Source organism: Dryobates pubescens, chromosome 9 (assembly GCF_014839835.1).
Source record: "Dryobates pubescens isolate bDryPub1 chromosome 9, bDryPub1.pri, whole genome shotgun sequence".
Classification (NCBI taxonomy): domain Eukaryota; kingdom Metazoa; phylum Chordata; class Aves; order Piciformes; family Picidae; genus Dryobates; species Dryobates pubescens.
In genome coordinates, this window is record NC_071620.1 from 36,616,245 (window position 1) to 36,630,210 (window position 13,966).

Sequence of the window (13,966 nt, forward strand, 5' to 3'; positions counted from 1 at the left end):
AAGAATTCCATTGTGTGTAAACTCAGGTTTCAGAGGAGGAAATATTTTGCCACCATTTAGTATGATGGCCTCATCTGAACTAGAACAGAACTAATTCTGTTCAGTGATTTGACTTTTCAGCACAGGCTCTTCTCAGTGACAGCACTTTCTGAAGCTCAGGGCATGTTGTCATAGGCAGTGGCTGCCTTTAGTAGTGATAATGCTGATGTTTAGAGCTGCTGCCAAGGGTCAGGCTGCAGAAAGGCTCTTACTTAGACTTGTTCCTATGCAGACCAAAGAAATTAACTGCTAAATCTTGTGTCCCAAGTTGGGGTGCAGTAGAGGTGGCACCTGTGGGGAGGAGTGGACAGGCGACTCTAAAATGACCAGCAAGGGATTCCATTCTATGCATGTTATAGTCAGTATAAGTTGAGGGGAAGCATCTGAGGAGTACTGTGTTGGTCCTGCCTTCAGTCCAAACCCATGTGTTCCTGATCCAGCTCCTGCATCTGGTTCCTAATGAGTCCAGTCTGCAACTTTGCCAGTGCTTTCCCCTAGCCTCAGTGGTGATGGTGGCATAATTGCTATCAGGAGGACAGGGTTCGAGATTGGTTTGAACCTGTTTGTGCATATTTAATTGTCTTGTTATTTGTATTAGAGTAGATTTAGTTTTCCACTCCATAAGCCTCTCTCCATTATTTTCTTTGCCTTCCCCTTTGTGGGAGTCTCTGTTACTTGTTTAGTGTCTGACCCAGCTCCAACCCTTGACATATGTTACTAGCTAAACTTGTATCATGTTTCTTGTACACCCACTCTTTGCAAACTTAACCCCACAATACTCTCTTTCCACGGGCATCCTTAATTTGTTGGAGGCACTTATGGATTAAAACATGATGATCTTGACACCTTCAGGGTGAAGGAACATTTGGAGAGCTCTGGTGTTGTGTAACTCTTGTGGGTGTCAGTTGATGGAAAACTAACAGGAGCCAGCAATGTGCACTTGCAGCCCAGAAGGCCAACTGTGTCCTGAGGTGCATCAAAATAAGTGTGACCAGCAGGATGTAGGTTCTCCCCCACTACTCTGCTCTTGTGAGACTGTACATGGAGTACTGCATCCAGTGCCTCCAGCATAAGGAGGACATGGAGCTGTTGGAGCGGGTCCAGAGAAGGACCATGAAGATGACCAGAGGGCTGAAGTCCCTCCCCTATGGAGATAGGCTTTGAGAGTTGGGGACTGCTAGGTCTGGAGAAGAGAAGACTCTGGAGAGACCTTATAGCAGCCTTACAGTACCTGATGGGGGCCTACAAGAAAGCCCAGATGGGGCTTGTTGTGATATGATGAGAGAAAATGGCTTGAAGCTTAAGGAGGGTAAATTTAGACTGGGTATACAGAAAGGAATTCTTTACAGGGAGGATGTTGAGGTACTGGAACAGGTTGCTGAGGGAGGTCATGGATACCCTTTCTCTGAAGGTGTTCAAGGCCAGTGTGAATGGGGCCTTCAGCAATCTCATCTAGTGGAGGGTGTCCCTGCTCATGGCAGGGGGGTTGGGACTAGATGACGTTCAAAGTCCTTTCCAACCCAAACCATTCTATGAATCTATGAACCCATTGCCACATGATGTGAGCTACCTGTCTTACCTCACTTAGTAGAGACCATTTGTGGCTTCCACTGAAGGAATTTAAACTTCTAGGTCCTTCTGATGTATATGTTTAGGAAGGATGTTGACTTGCTGGAATGAGTCCAGAGAAGAGCAACAAAGTTGGTGAGGGGTTTGGAACACAAGCCCTATGAGGAGAGGCTGAGGGAGCTGGGGTTGCTTAGCCTGGAGAAGAGGAGACTCAGGGGTGACCTTATTACTCTCTACAACTACCTGAAGGGAGGTTGTAGACAGACGGATGTTGGTCTCTTCTCCCAGGCAGCCAGTACCAGAACAAGAGGACACAGTCTCAGGCTGTGCCAGGGGAGGTTCAGGCTGGATGTTAGGAAAAAGTTCTACACAGAAAGAGTGATTGCCCATTGGAATGGGCTGCCTGGGGAGGTGGTGGAGTCGCCATCACTGGAGGTTTTCAGGAGGAGACTTGATGGGGTGCTTGGTGCCATGGGTTAGTTGTTTGGGTGGTGTTGGATTGGTTGATGGGTTGGACGCGATGATCTTGAAGGTCTCTTCCAACCTGGTTTATTCTATTCTATATTCTATATGCTTTCACTCTTTGACTGGATACAAGTGACAGTAGTCCCTCCCCTTCACAGTGAAGTTGCTAACCCTCAGTACTGCTCATCTACAAGGGGCCCATGTACACTAGCTACCATGAATGGACTCTGGAGCTGTTCAGTCAACAGCATGACTCCTGACAAGAGTTCAAAAATGGTTAAGAAGGGCGAGGATCCACATCTGTCTCCGGGGAATGATCCTTAGAAATCTACAGAGGAAAACCTAATTGGAAGTGTCAAAAAAGAGGGGGGGGGTGGGGGAATAATAAATCCATCACTATGAGACCTACAGCATACTCACATCTGAAGGAAAACAAAGCAAAGCTTTTGAACTTCAGCTGGTGACTGGAACTTTCTGTCATTTACCTGACAGTGTCTCAGTGAAGCTTATCTTGCAACGAAAATGGGGAAACAGGAAATTGTGTAACTCCTCATTCTTTTCTTCTCAGCTCTAGCATCATGGGTTGAGTTGAATCTGCTGCTGATACTCAATGTGATGCTGCCGTCATGCCAGCTTCAAAATGAAAGTGCTGGCTGGAGTAAAGTGTCATGAGGCTGGAAGTTAAGATTTTAACGTGAGAGGTTTCCTCTTCTGGTTGCTGCTTTTGGTTTCTGGGTTTGGGGTGTGGGTATTTTCCAGCTTGGCTGGCTGATTTGTACTCAGATGGGGGGAACTGTTTTATCGCTGGCTTCTGCTGCTGCTTCTGCATTTTGCTGGGCTTTTCTGCAAACAGGATAAGGTCATTGTGTATTGTATCCTTTCCAGTAAAACTCTTCACCTCAACTTTATCTCAGCCCTGAGTTAGTTTTGTTTTTTGTGTTACTTTCCCTCCCTTCTGTGTGGGGAGAGAAAGGGGTCTTGTTAGAGCAGGATGTGTTAAACCAGGACATCTCAAATCAGGACACACTCAAGCTGCGCCAGGGGAGGTTTAGGCTGGATGTTAGGAAGAAGTTCGTCATAGAAAGAGAGAATGGCCATTGGAATGTGCTGCCCAGGGAGGTGGTGGAGTCACCATCACTGGAGGTGCTTAGGAAGAGACTCGATGGGGTGCTTGGTGCCATGGTTTAGTTGATTTGATAGTGTTGGATGATAGGTTGGACTCAATGATCTTGAAGGTCTTTTCCAACCTGGTTAATTCTATTCTATTCTATCTATTTAAAGTGGTTTTCAATGGCTAAATAGCCATTCTCCCAAGTCAGGCATGTGTCTAGAAATCCTCTTAATCTGTCTGATTTAGGTAGCAAACTTGGACAAGTGTCTTCCCCTCTCCTATCTGGATTTGCCTGGACTATACAATTCCTCCAACTCATTCCATCCTCACTTTAAAAAGTACCAAAGACTGGCATAGGCACTCACACAAATGGCACCTCTGAGGAGGCTTGTTAGACATATATGCAATTATGCTTCAGTTTACTTAAAGCTAGTAGGGTGAGTAGCAGGATTTTGGAGTTTTCTTCCCATGGTCCCTGGCTATTTTGTCATTCAGCCTTTCATTGGTGCATGAGTAGAATAGAATAGAATTAACCAGGCTGGAAAAGACCTTTGAGATCATCCAGTCCAACCTATCACCCAACACTATGTAATCAACTAAACCATGGCACCAAGCACCCCATCTAGTCTCTTCCTGAACACCTGCAGTGATGGTGACTCCACCACCTCCCTGGGCAGCACATTCCAATGGCCAGTCTCTCTTTCTATGAAGAACTTCTTCCTAACATCCAGCCTAAACCACCCCTGGCGCAGCTTGAGACTGTGTCCTCTTGTTGTGGTGCTGGTTGCCTGGGAGAAGAGACCAACCCCCACCTGGCTACAACCTCCCTTCAGGTAGTTGTAGACAGCAATAAGGTCTCCTCTGAGCCTCCTCCTCTCCAGGCTAAGCAACCCCAGCTCCCTCAGCCTCTCCTCATAGGGCTTGTGCTCCAAACTCCTCACCAGCTTTGTTGCCCTTCTCTGAACACGTTCCAGCAAGTCAACATCTTTCCTAAACTTAGGGGCCCAGCACTGGACACAGGACTCAAGGTGTGGTCTAACCAGTGCTGAGTACAGGGGCAGGATGACTTCCCTGCTCCTGCTGGCTGCACTGTTCCTGATACAGGCCAGGATGCCATTGGCCTTCTTGGCCACCTGGGCACATTGCTGGCTCATGTTCAGCCTACTGTCAACCAGTACCCCCAGGTCCCTTTCTGCCTGGCTGCTCCCCAGCCACTCTGACCCCAGCCTGTAGCACCGCATGAGGTTGTTGTGGCCAATGTGTAGAACCCTGCACTTAGATGTGTGGGTGGGAACTCCCTGAAATGGCAATTCTTAGAATTAGGCCCTCCAAACAAAAGGCTGGTTTGAAAATAACCAAATCCAGCAATCACAAAGAATGGTGCTTTTGGAAAAAAAACCCAACTGCCTTGTTTCCTTGAATCACATTTTCCTGCTAGTCCTCATCCCTTTATTGATGACAGATAGAAAAGGCTGTTGCTTGTGGTAGCTGTAAACTTCCTTTTGTCAGAGCCCTTTCCACCATCTGTCATTGCATAACTGTCTGTTCCCAGGTCTGTAGCTCTAATGTGTTTTTGCTGGTTTGTGTACAGTACGTTACAAGTTATAAAAGCTTGAGTAAATAATTCATGTAAGAACCTTTGTAAATATTGTCAAACTGTGGAATAAATGATTTACTAAGAGGTCTCTTGGCTCAGCCTAGCAGCTTTATTACTGCAACTTGTTTTGTAAACAACCTCCTCCCCCACCCTGTGTTTTTTCCATCAAGTGGCTTTGTGTGAATTCTCTTGCTAAGCGCTACTTAGATGCACTTCAATCACCATCAATAATGTAATATCACCACTTTAACCACCTGGAGACTTCATTCAGAAGACAACCAAAGGTGCAGTTTGTGTGAGACCCTAAAGGGAACGCATTTTCCACGTGTGTAGAATGTCGGTGCTTCCCACTGTTTGTCATGCTGATTGTATTTTCTGGAGATGATTCCCTCTCAGCTGGAAGATGGTTTTCTGGTAGACTCAAGGTTTGCAGAGTGCTTGTACCTATGCTTTGCTTCATGTCTTATCATAGAATCATTGAATGGTTTGGGTTGAAAGGGACCTCTAAAGGTCATCTGGTCCAACCCTCTCTGCATTAAGGAGGGGCATTCTCAACCAGATCAGGTCGCCTCACCTTGAATATCTCCAGGGATGGATTCCCAAACACCTCCCTGGGCAACCTGATCCAGTGTTCCACCATCCTCATAGATGTTCTGAAAATTGGGAATAGATCAGCACCAAGGGTTACGAGACGTGGTCCTGAAAACTACTCATGTCTTTCTGCTAGCTTTATAATAAATTGTTGTCTGAGTGGTTAGAGGAAAAGTAATCAGAAACATTTGTGTAAATGAGTAACATGACTTTGATGTATTCACCAGCCCCTTGTTAGCCTTCTGAAAGCACAGCCGAAAATAAAAAGTTTCTTGACTAACGTTAGTGGAGTGGGAAAATGTAAATGGGAAAGCGTGTTATATGGAAGCCCTTATGGGCAGGCATAACTGTCTGGCTGCTTCTGAGTTCATTCTGTAAAATACAGGCACACTTAGAATCATAGAATCAATAAGGTTGGAAAAGACCTCAAAGATCATCAAGCCCAGCCTGTCACCCAAGACCTCAGGACTACTAAACCATGGCACCAAGTGCCACTTCCAATCCCCTCTTGAACATCTCCAGGGACGGTGACCCCAACAGCTCCCTGGGCAGCACATTCCAATGGCTAACAACGCTCTCTGTGAAGAACTTTCTCCTCACCTCCTGCCTAAACCTCCCCCAGTGCAGCTTGAGACTGTGTCCTCTTGTTCTGGTGCTGATTGCCTGGGAGAAGAGACCAACCCCCTCCTGGCTACAACCTCCCCTCAGGTAGTTGTAGACAGCAATAAGGTCTCCCCTGAGCCTTCTCTTCTCCAAGCTAAACAATCCCATCTCCCTCAACCTCTCCTCATAGGGCTTGTGCTCGAGGCCTCTCACCAGCCTCATTGCCCTTCTCTGGACACGTTCAAGAGTCTCAATGTCCTTCTTAAATTGAGGGGCTCAGAACTGGACACAGTACTCAAGGTGTGGCCTAACCAGTGCTGTGTACTTGGCAGGTATCAAACCGCTGGTGAACAGCTACAGTGAATACGATGCTGGAAGCTGTGGCTTATCCATGCTGTCATACTGACTCAGAATGTGAGCTAAGACTTGAATCCCAATGTCTCTGAATTGGTTACATGATGGTTTTCACTTTGGCTTCTCTACATAGTGAGCAAACTTATTTTTTAGGCAAGAAGACAGAGATGTTGCTTGAAAAAGCACTTCAAAGCAGACTTGCACTGCTGCAGGTAGGGTTAACGCAAGCTGATGTGGGTGTCCTGGCTCTGCAGACTCAAACACGGCTGTTGGATGGGATGGACACAGCTATCTCATCTTCTGCTTGAGGGAGATATTACATAAAATTGTTCCATCCAGGTATGTGATACAACAGCTGCAGAATAAGGTTTGTAAGTTTAAGGATGAGGGGCAGCTGGAGCGTGTGGGAACAGTTTTAGAGTGGCCCCAGGAGCTGGTGAAGGCTCCAGGGAAGCAGACCAAAGAGGTTGTGATGGCCTGATTTGACAGCTGTTCACCTGGCTTGCCAACTCATTTCTGCACACACTCACTCCACCTCTCTTGCCTCTTAAGCTCTGTGGCAATGGACTGCTCACTAAAAAGCCTGTTTGTCCTTTTGGCCAGATTCCTGTGTGCTTGGCATAACCAATCCAGAACAAATGAACAGGACTTCTTCAAACAGTTAATCACAGCAGCCAATGTCTTTCATCCTATGGAAACACTGGTTTTGGGGGTAGCTGCTTAGAGGTGACTTTCTGTCAGGCTGCTCTGAGCATCTTTGGATAGGCACTTCCAAAGATTTCTGACTCTCAGAGAATAGTGAAAATCATTGCCTTCAAAATGTTGTCTGATATCAAAGCTATCCAGAAGTGATCAAATATTAATTTTGTGATCATAGAGATGGCTTTTGTTTTTTATTAACCTGACCTTAAGAAAGAGGTTGGCCAGATAGGTTGACTTATCTGAGTTCAGGGTCTAAGCAGCAGAGTAACCAAGCTATCTGTGGCTTAAGAACAAGAAGTAGACTTCAGGAAAGAAATCTCCTAGAGAATGTAGCAATGGATTTTGGCTCTTTCTGATGTAGAATAGAATTGTTAGGGTTAGAAGGGACCTCAAGGATCATCTAGTTCCAACCCCCCTGCTATGGGCAGGGACACCTCACACTAGATCAGCTTGGTCAAAACTCCATCCAGCCTGGCCTTGAAAACCCCCAGGGATGAGGCTTCTACCACCTCCCTGGGCAACCTGTTCCAGTGTCTCACCACCCACAAGGTGAAGAATTTCTTAGAATCATACAATTTTTTGGGTTGGGTTCTTTCTGACATCCAATCTGAATCTACCTGTTTCCAGTTTTGTTCCATTCCCCCTAGTCCTATCATTACCTAACACCCTAAAAAGTCCCTCCCCAGCTTTCTTGTAGGCCCCCTTCAGATGCTGTAAGGCCCCAATAAGGTCTCCTTGGAGCCTTCTCTTCTCCAGACTGAACAGCCCCAACTCTCTCAATCTTTCCTCATAGCAGAGGAGCCCTTCTCTGGACATGGTCCAGCACATCCAGACCCTTCTTGTAACAGGGGCTCCAGAAGTGGATGTAGTACTCCAGGTGGGGGTCTCACCAGAGCAGAGTAGAGCAAACAATTTCCTCCTTCTAGGTTTTTAACCCCGATACAAAGAGGATGGCAGTATCACAGAGGTGAACACAACTGAGTGCGTGAGAGAGAAGCAGCTGATAATGGCAGCATATGATCATGTAGAGTTGCTGAAAGGAGAAATAATGGCGAGACCTCTATGAGTTATTACTGGTAGTTTCCATGAGTAAGTGAAGTCTGAGGCTCAGCTGAACAACAGCTTGTCTTCCTCCTTGTGTGCCCAGGACAACACATTGTTTGCTGTGAATAGACCACCCGAGGGCTGGTCATGTGTTTTGGTAGAAATCAGAGTTGTTGTCATACAAAGCAAAAGACGTAATCACGGCCTTTTTATATTTAAACACCCCCTATTTTAATTATTATTGTGCTTTTCCAATTAGAAATGTGCTAAACAGTTGCCATTAGGAGTGGAAAAGCATTAAACCAGCAAAAAGCCAGAGAATTTGTTCTGTGAAATGCTCATCCTGATTCGGTTAAGCAGCAGCAGGGTTTCCTACCTCCTCACTACTGCTTTGCTTTTGGAAGGGGATATGGAGGGGAGAGGAGGTTGGTGGCTTTTATTTTTTTATTTAGTTATTCCCCCCCCCCCAAGTGTGAAAATCTTAAAAGTCACTCTTTTTGTCACAACAGCTCTGCCCATGGAATTAAAAGATTCAGTCCTGAAGGTGTAATTGGTTGTGATATGAAATGTGTGATCTTAGCCATCTGCATTGTTGGTGTCAAGAGATGTATTTTCTTAGGATGTCTGAAGTCTAGCAAGCATAATGTTAAATACCTGTGAAATATAATAAATGGCTCTAGATTGAGAAAAGAGTATATGTGCTTGGGGAGTAAATGCATTTCTTCAGGAATTCATGGGATAGTGCATGGTCAATGAGGCTGGTGAGAGGCCTCGAGCACAAGCCCTATGAGGAGAGGCTGAGGGAAGCTGGGGTTGCTTAGCCTGGAGAAGAGGAGGCTCAGGGGAGACCTTATTGCTCTCTACAACTACCTGAAGGGAAGTTGTAGCCAGGCAGGGGCTGGTCTCTTCTCCCAGGCAACCAGCACCAGAACAAGAGGACACAGTCTCAAGCTGCACCAGGGGAGGTTTAGACTTGAGGTGAGGAGAAAGTTCTTCACAGAGAGGGTCCCATTGGAATGTGCTGCCCAGGGAGGAGGTGGAGTCACTGCCCTGGAGGTGTTCAAGAGGGGATTGGACATGGTACTTGGTGCCATGGTTTAGTAGTCATGAAGTTTTGGGTAACAAAACCCAAATGATGATCTTTGAGGTCTTTTCTAGCCTTATTGATTCTATGATTCTATGGTGCAGGCTGGAAAGAAAAAAAGTCCCTTTGACCACTTCATAGCTTCAATAAGGCTAGATATAAAATCCTGTGATTGAAAAAAATTTATTTTCTTTTTGTGGTGTGCATTTGCAAGTATCCCTTGTTTTCAGATCCAAAATACTTGTAACCAAAGTTGGTTTTTGCATGCTCTGAGGAAAAAATCTCTTTATCTTTCATGTTAGTTACTTTAAAGCCTGCTTTAAAGTGCTTTTCCTGTTAACATTTCATGTGAGCTACAGGTTAGACCTTGGAGACTGAGCTTTGTTCTGCAGAGCTCTGTAATACTCTGACCTTTCAGTGTAACCAGTTCTTACTCTGGAGTTACTGAGTGCGTTGTCACCTTGATGCTGCTGTGCCCTCTAGAATCATGGAATTGTCAGGGTTGGAAGGGACCTCAAGGATCATCCAGTTCCAAGCCCCCTTCCATGGGATCAGGTTGCTCAGAGCCACATCCAGCCTGGCCTTAAAAACCTCCAGGGATGGGGTTTCTGCCACCTCCCTGGGCAGCCTGTTCCAGTGTCTCACCACCCTCAGGCTGAAAAACTTCTTTCTAACATCCAATCTGAATCTACCCATTTCTACTTTTGTTCTGTTCCCCCTAGTCCTATCTCCACCTGACACCCAAAAAAGTCCCTCCCCAGCTTTCTTGTAGGCCCCCTGAAGGTACTGGAAGGCCACAACAAGGTCTCCTTGGAGCCTGCTCTTCTCCAGACTGAATAGCCCAAACTCTCTCAGTCTGTAGTCACATTCTGCTGTAGACATCATGTGGAGACAGGAGAAGGAATGCTTCAAGTCATACCTCAGTTTCCTGTGTCTTTACAATGCTTCTTGGTTGATGGGCTTGCCAGCATCCCCTTCACTGGTCTGCTTCTCCATGCTGCATTACTGGGGCATTACTGGATGCTTTTGCTCTCTTCCCTGTGTGCAGTAATTGCTGTGTTTTATAGCCTTGTAGGTCTTTGATGGAAAGTGACTTGCAGTCATCTCTGCAATCCTGTGTATGTGTGTGTGTCTAAAGGCTGTTCAAAGGCTTCTGCAGTTCACCTAAGGCTGCTGCTTCTGTGAGGGGGAAAAAAGGAGGAAACTCCATTTCTTTGGATGAAAATGTGGTCTGTGTGCTTAACAGCTATGTGGAGTGAGGCATTGCATTGGGCCCCTCAATTTAAGAAGGACACTGAGACTTTTGAACATGTCCAGAGAAGGGCAACAAGGACCCATTGGCCCTCTTGGCCACCTGGGCACACTGCAGGCTCATGTTCAGCTTACTGTCAACAAGTACCCCCGGATCCCTTTCTGCCTGGCTGCTCTCCAGCCACAAGGTCCCCAGAGGTCCCTTCCAGTCCCCACCATTCTGTGATTCTGTGAAATGTAAAGACCATCTAGAGCATGTACAGGGTGTAGTGTATTAGCAGGTGCTGGCAGTGGACCGTGGCAGACAGTCAAAGCTGTTTGCCTGGCACATCCCACCCTTCCCAAGGGAAAATGCTAGGGGGAACTGAACATCCTTCACTGTGCCTATAAGCTGCTAGAAGGCATGTTACAGTGGAGGTGTGTTTTGGCATCCTATGACATCTAGGTGTGTACATTGTAAAATATAACTAGGAGTATATATATAATAGCTGGCATTTTGTAAATGGAGTGACTCACTGTGTCTTTCCTAAGGAGAGAAGGTTGTTGGAGCCACCTCTTGTGGCTACCTGAAAGGCACACCTTTGCAGGTCCCACCTGCTTGTTCCTCACTTAGCACTTGATAAAAATCTCCTCTCTTGTTCCTCTCCCCACTAGCCAAGAGCCAAGAAAATTCCTTCTGACACTGCTGATTCCCTGTGCCGGGTGGATGGACATTGCAGGAAGGTTTCGTCATGCTGTTTATCATCTATATCTACTTCCAGACACAAATATCTTCACACTGTGAAAGCCTCTAGGAGAAATTACCTGTAATGACTTCATTCTGTGTAGGATATCCAGATACACTCTTTGATAGCAGTGCTATCTCATTGATTTCCCAAGCAGCAGTAATTATTATCGAAGAGAAAATAAAGAACTTTTTAGACCCCGTATTTAGATCTCCTTTCCCCCTCTTTTAAGCGGTTTAATGCTGTGTTCTTTACTGGGTTGCTTGTCAGACCCAGTTCTGGACAAGAGCATCGTGTCTCACAGAGGAGCTGGGAACTAGAGAGGTTTCTGGTACTGGCAGATTTGCTCTGGCACCTGACACGCATGCCAGGAGCCATCTCATCAGGGGGACTTGGACGTCACTGTCACCATAGAGACAGCAAAGAGGATTCAGTTTCAAAAGGTGAAGAGAAGCTGGAAATTAGGAAGGTAAGGCTGGGTCTGTCGCTCAACTCTCATGAGGGATTTCTAAATGATGCTCTTTTTGAAAGGATGCCACAGTGGAGAGTTGCTCAACTATATATTTATATATATGTAGATACGTGCATATAAATGTACCTACATACATGCATGTTTACATGAACTGTTTAGACTTGGATTCAGAACCACCCCACAGCCTTTTAAAAAGACCTTGCTAGCCTGCTGCTTGTGCTCCTGTAGTTAATTTTTCTTTTCAGGAGGTGTAAAATGAGATCTGAGTTCTGTTTACATTTTATTTTAAGAAACCATAAAATGCTACCTCAATATTTGATTTGTTTTGCACAGAAGCTGAGCAAGATGTGATGTAAAGTTGCTCACTCCTGCCTCTTTTCCTGATCTGTTGTGCTTTAGCAATGAAGCCAATGTAAGGCAAGGGGGAGTGTTGACAGGCAAGATAGGGATCAGCCATGAGTCATTGTTTAACTACATGGGACTTTTAAAACCTGAGTTTATACTGGTCCGGAACATCTTACAAGTGATCTCTCTGTCCACTCTCATATCAGAAGAGAAAACTGCCCCTCCTGATACCTTACCCCATCTCTTGCAGATGTAACCTCAGCAAAGCATGGAGCTGTTTAGAGCTTCAGTTTGCATGCTTAAAATCCCCAGCAAGGCACTACCCCCAAAAGGATACGTCTCATATCTTGACAGCAGGTGATAACTTCATGAGTATGGCTCTGGGGGCAAGAGAGCTATGGCAAGGAGCTGTCCGCCTGACAAAGCAACAGATGAATTATTGATGGGTAATGCCATCTGAGCATTACTGCAGAAAGGATGGTAGAAAGCTTACAGAGACTGATAAAAGCCTTGCCTCTGATGCCTTGCTGGATGCCACCAGAGGAGATGGGGCTCATTGTGTGTTTCTGATCTCAGGCCAGGGATGCTCAGCAGAGCCCTCGAGCTCTTCTTGTCCCTGCCCAGTTTGCCACAGCTCCAGCAGGGAGTAGCCAGAGCACAGCAGGTTTTTTTAACCATGATACACTTCTTGCCTTGACAGCTGGAGGAAGTCTGGCATGGGAGCCAAATCTATTGGCTTTGTGTCAGCTCTGGGATATCTTTCCCATTTTGGGAATTCCCCACCGGGGAGTTACCACCGCTGTTTGGAGCAGAGCTCAGATCTCACCCCCTGTGGCTGTCCACTCTGGGAGAGGGTTTTGGCAAGGATAAGAGGTTTTTTGCTATTTCTGGGTCTCTTTGATTTTATAAATAACTAAGTGACAAGTAAAATGTTGGTATTTAGCCTATGGCTGAATTTTGTGCAGGGATGTTTGTGTGTGCGTAATACCGTTTGTATCTATTAGCCCTACTTGCTGTCATCACTCACGCGTTTTCTGCAAAGACAGAGTGAAAGGCAGCTCCCTTTGCAGTGAGCTTGTGGTCCAGCTGCTGTGTAAAGACAGCAGAGGGCACAGAGAGTGCCTGGGGGGCACAAGGAAACCCTGAGATAACGTTGCTTGGGCTGCTTTTGTCAGACCTCTGCAAGCCCTGATAATAGGTGTTTGGATGACGCTAGTAAGAGGCAACCAGGGTGTATGTGAAGACCTGGAGTGTCTGTTTGCATGCTGCTGCGGTTTGCATTTTTGGGGGTACCATTGTTGGGACATGCAGCTAGCTGGCTGACTTCCATAACAAACTGCATTTTTAACTGATTTTATCTGATGACTGCTGCAGGATCTTGTCTACCCAGATTTTAGTCATTTGCTTTGACTTCTGTTTCAGGAACCTTCTGACCAAATTGATCTTTGGTATCAATATGAAAATCTGTGTTGGTGAACTTTCAAGTTTGACTCACTCTCTGGGATCAGCTCATGTCTCACCTATGGCACATTGTCTTCCTTAATCATTTGATCATGCTTTTTAAGGAGAATAGAAACTGTGATTGCATTACATTGAGTTCATCCAGTTCAGTTCCCTCTCTCCTCTGGTGCTGCTCTTCAGCTGTTTTAGAGGAAAGAAAAAGCAATCCTGCATTTGCAGGAAGGAGATAATCCCCATTCTCTCTGGGCTGTAACAGAAGCTTTGTTTCAGTGTTTAATAATTAAAAAAATAATTAGTTAATGTAACACATTAACTAATTAGCATTTCTAGCCATGCCATTATCCTACCCTTTTTGTAATCCTGTTAACCAGTTTGCTTTCATGACATCCTTTGGCAAATGGCTTTCAACTATACTTTCTACCTGAAATTATATCTTCACTTCTGACTTATCCCCCTCCACTTTGTTGAATGGAAGTAACCCAACGTTGTACAAGGGGAGGTTTAGACTGGATAGTAGAACAAACATTTTGACTGCAAAGGTTGTCAAAGACTG

General features: G+C 45.7%; 1 protein-coding gene across 1 annotated transcript in view; it reads left to right on the plus strand.

The window, feature by feature from the left end:
- The first annotated feature begins 11,564 nt into the window (after nt 1-11,564).
- Nucleotides 11,565-13,966, plus strand: part of LOC104304233 (uncharacterized) — a 119,731-nt gene continuing 117,329 nt past the window's right edge. The window contains exon 1 of the mRNA XM_054164026.1: nt 11,565-11,604. The gene's annotated coding sequence lies outside the window, so the exon portion shown is untranslated. The remainder of the gene's footprint in view (nt 11,605-13,966) is intronic.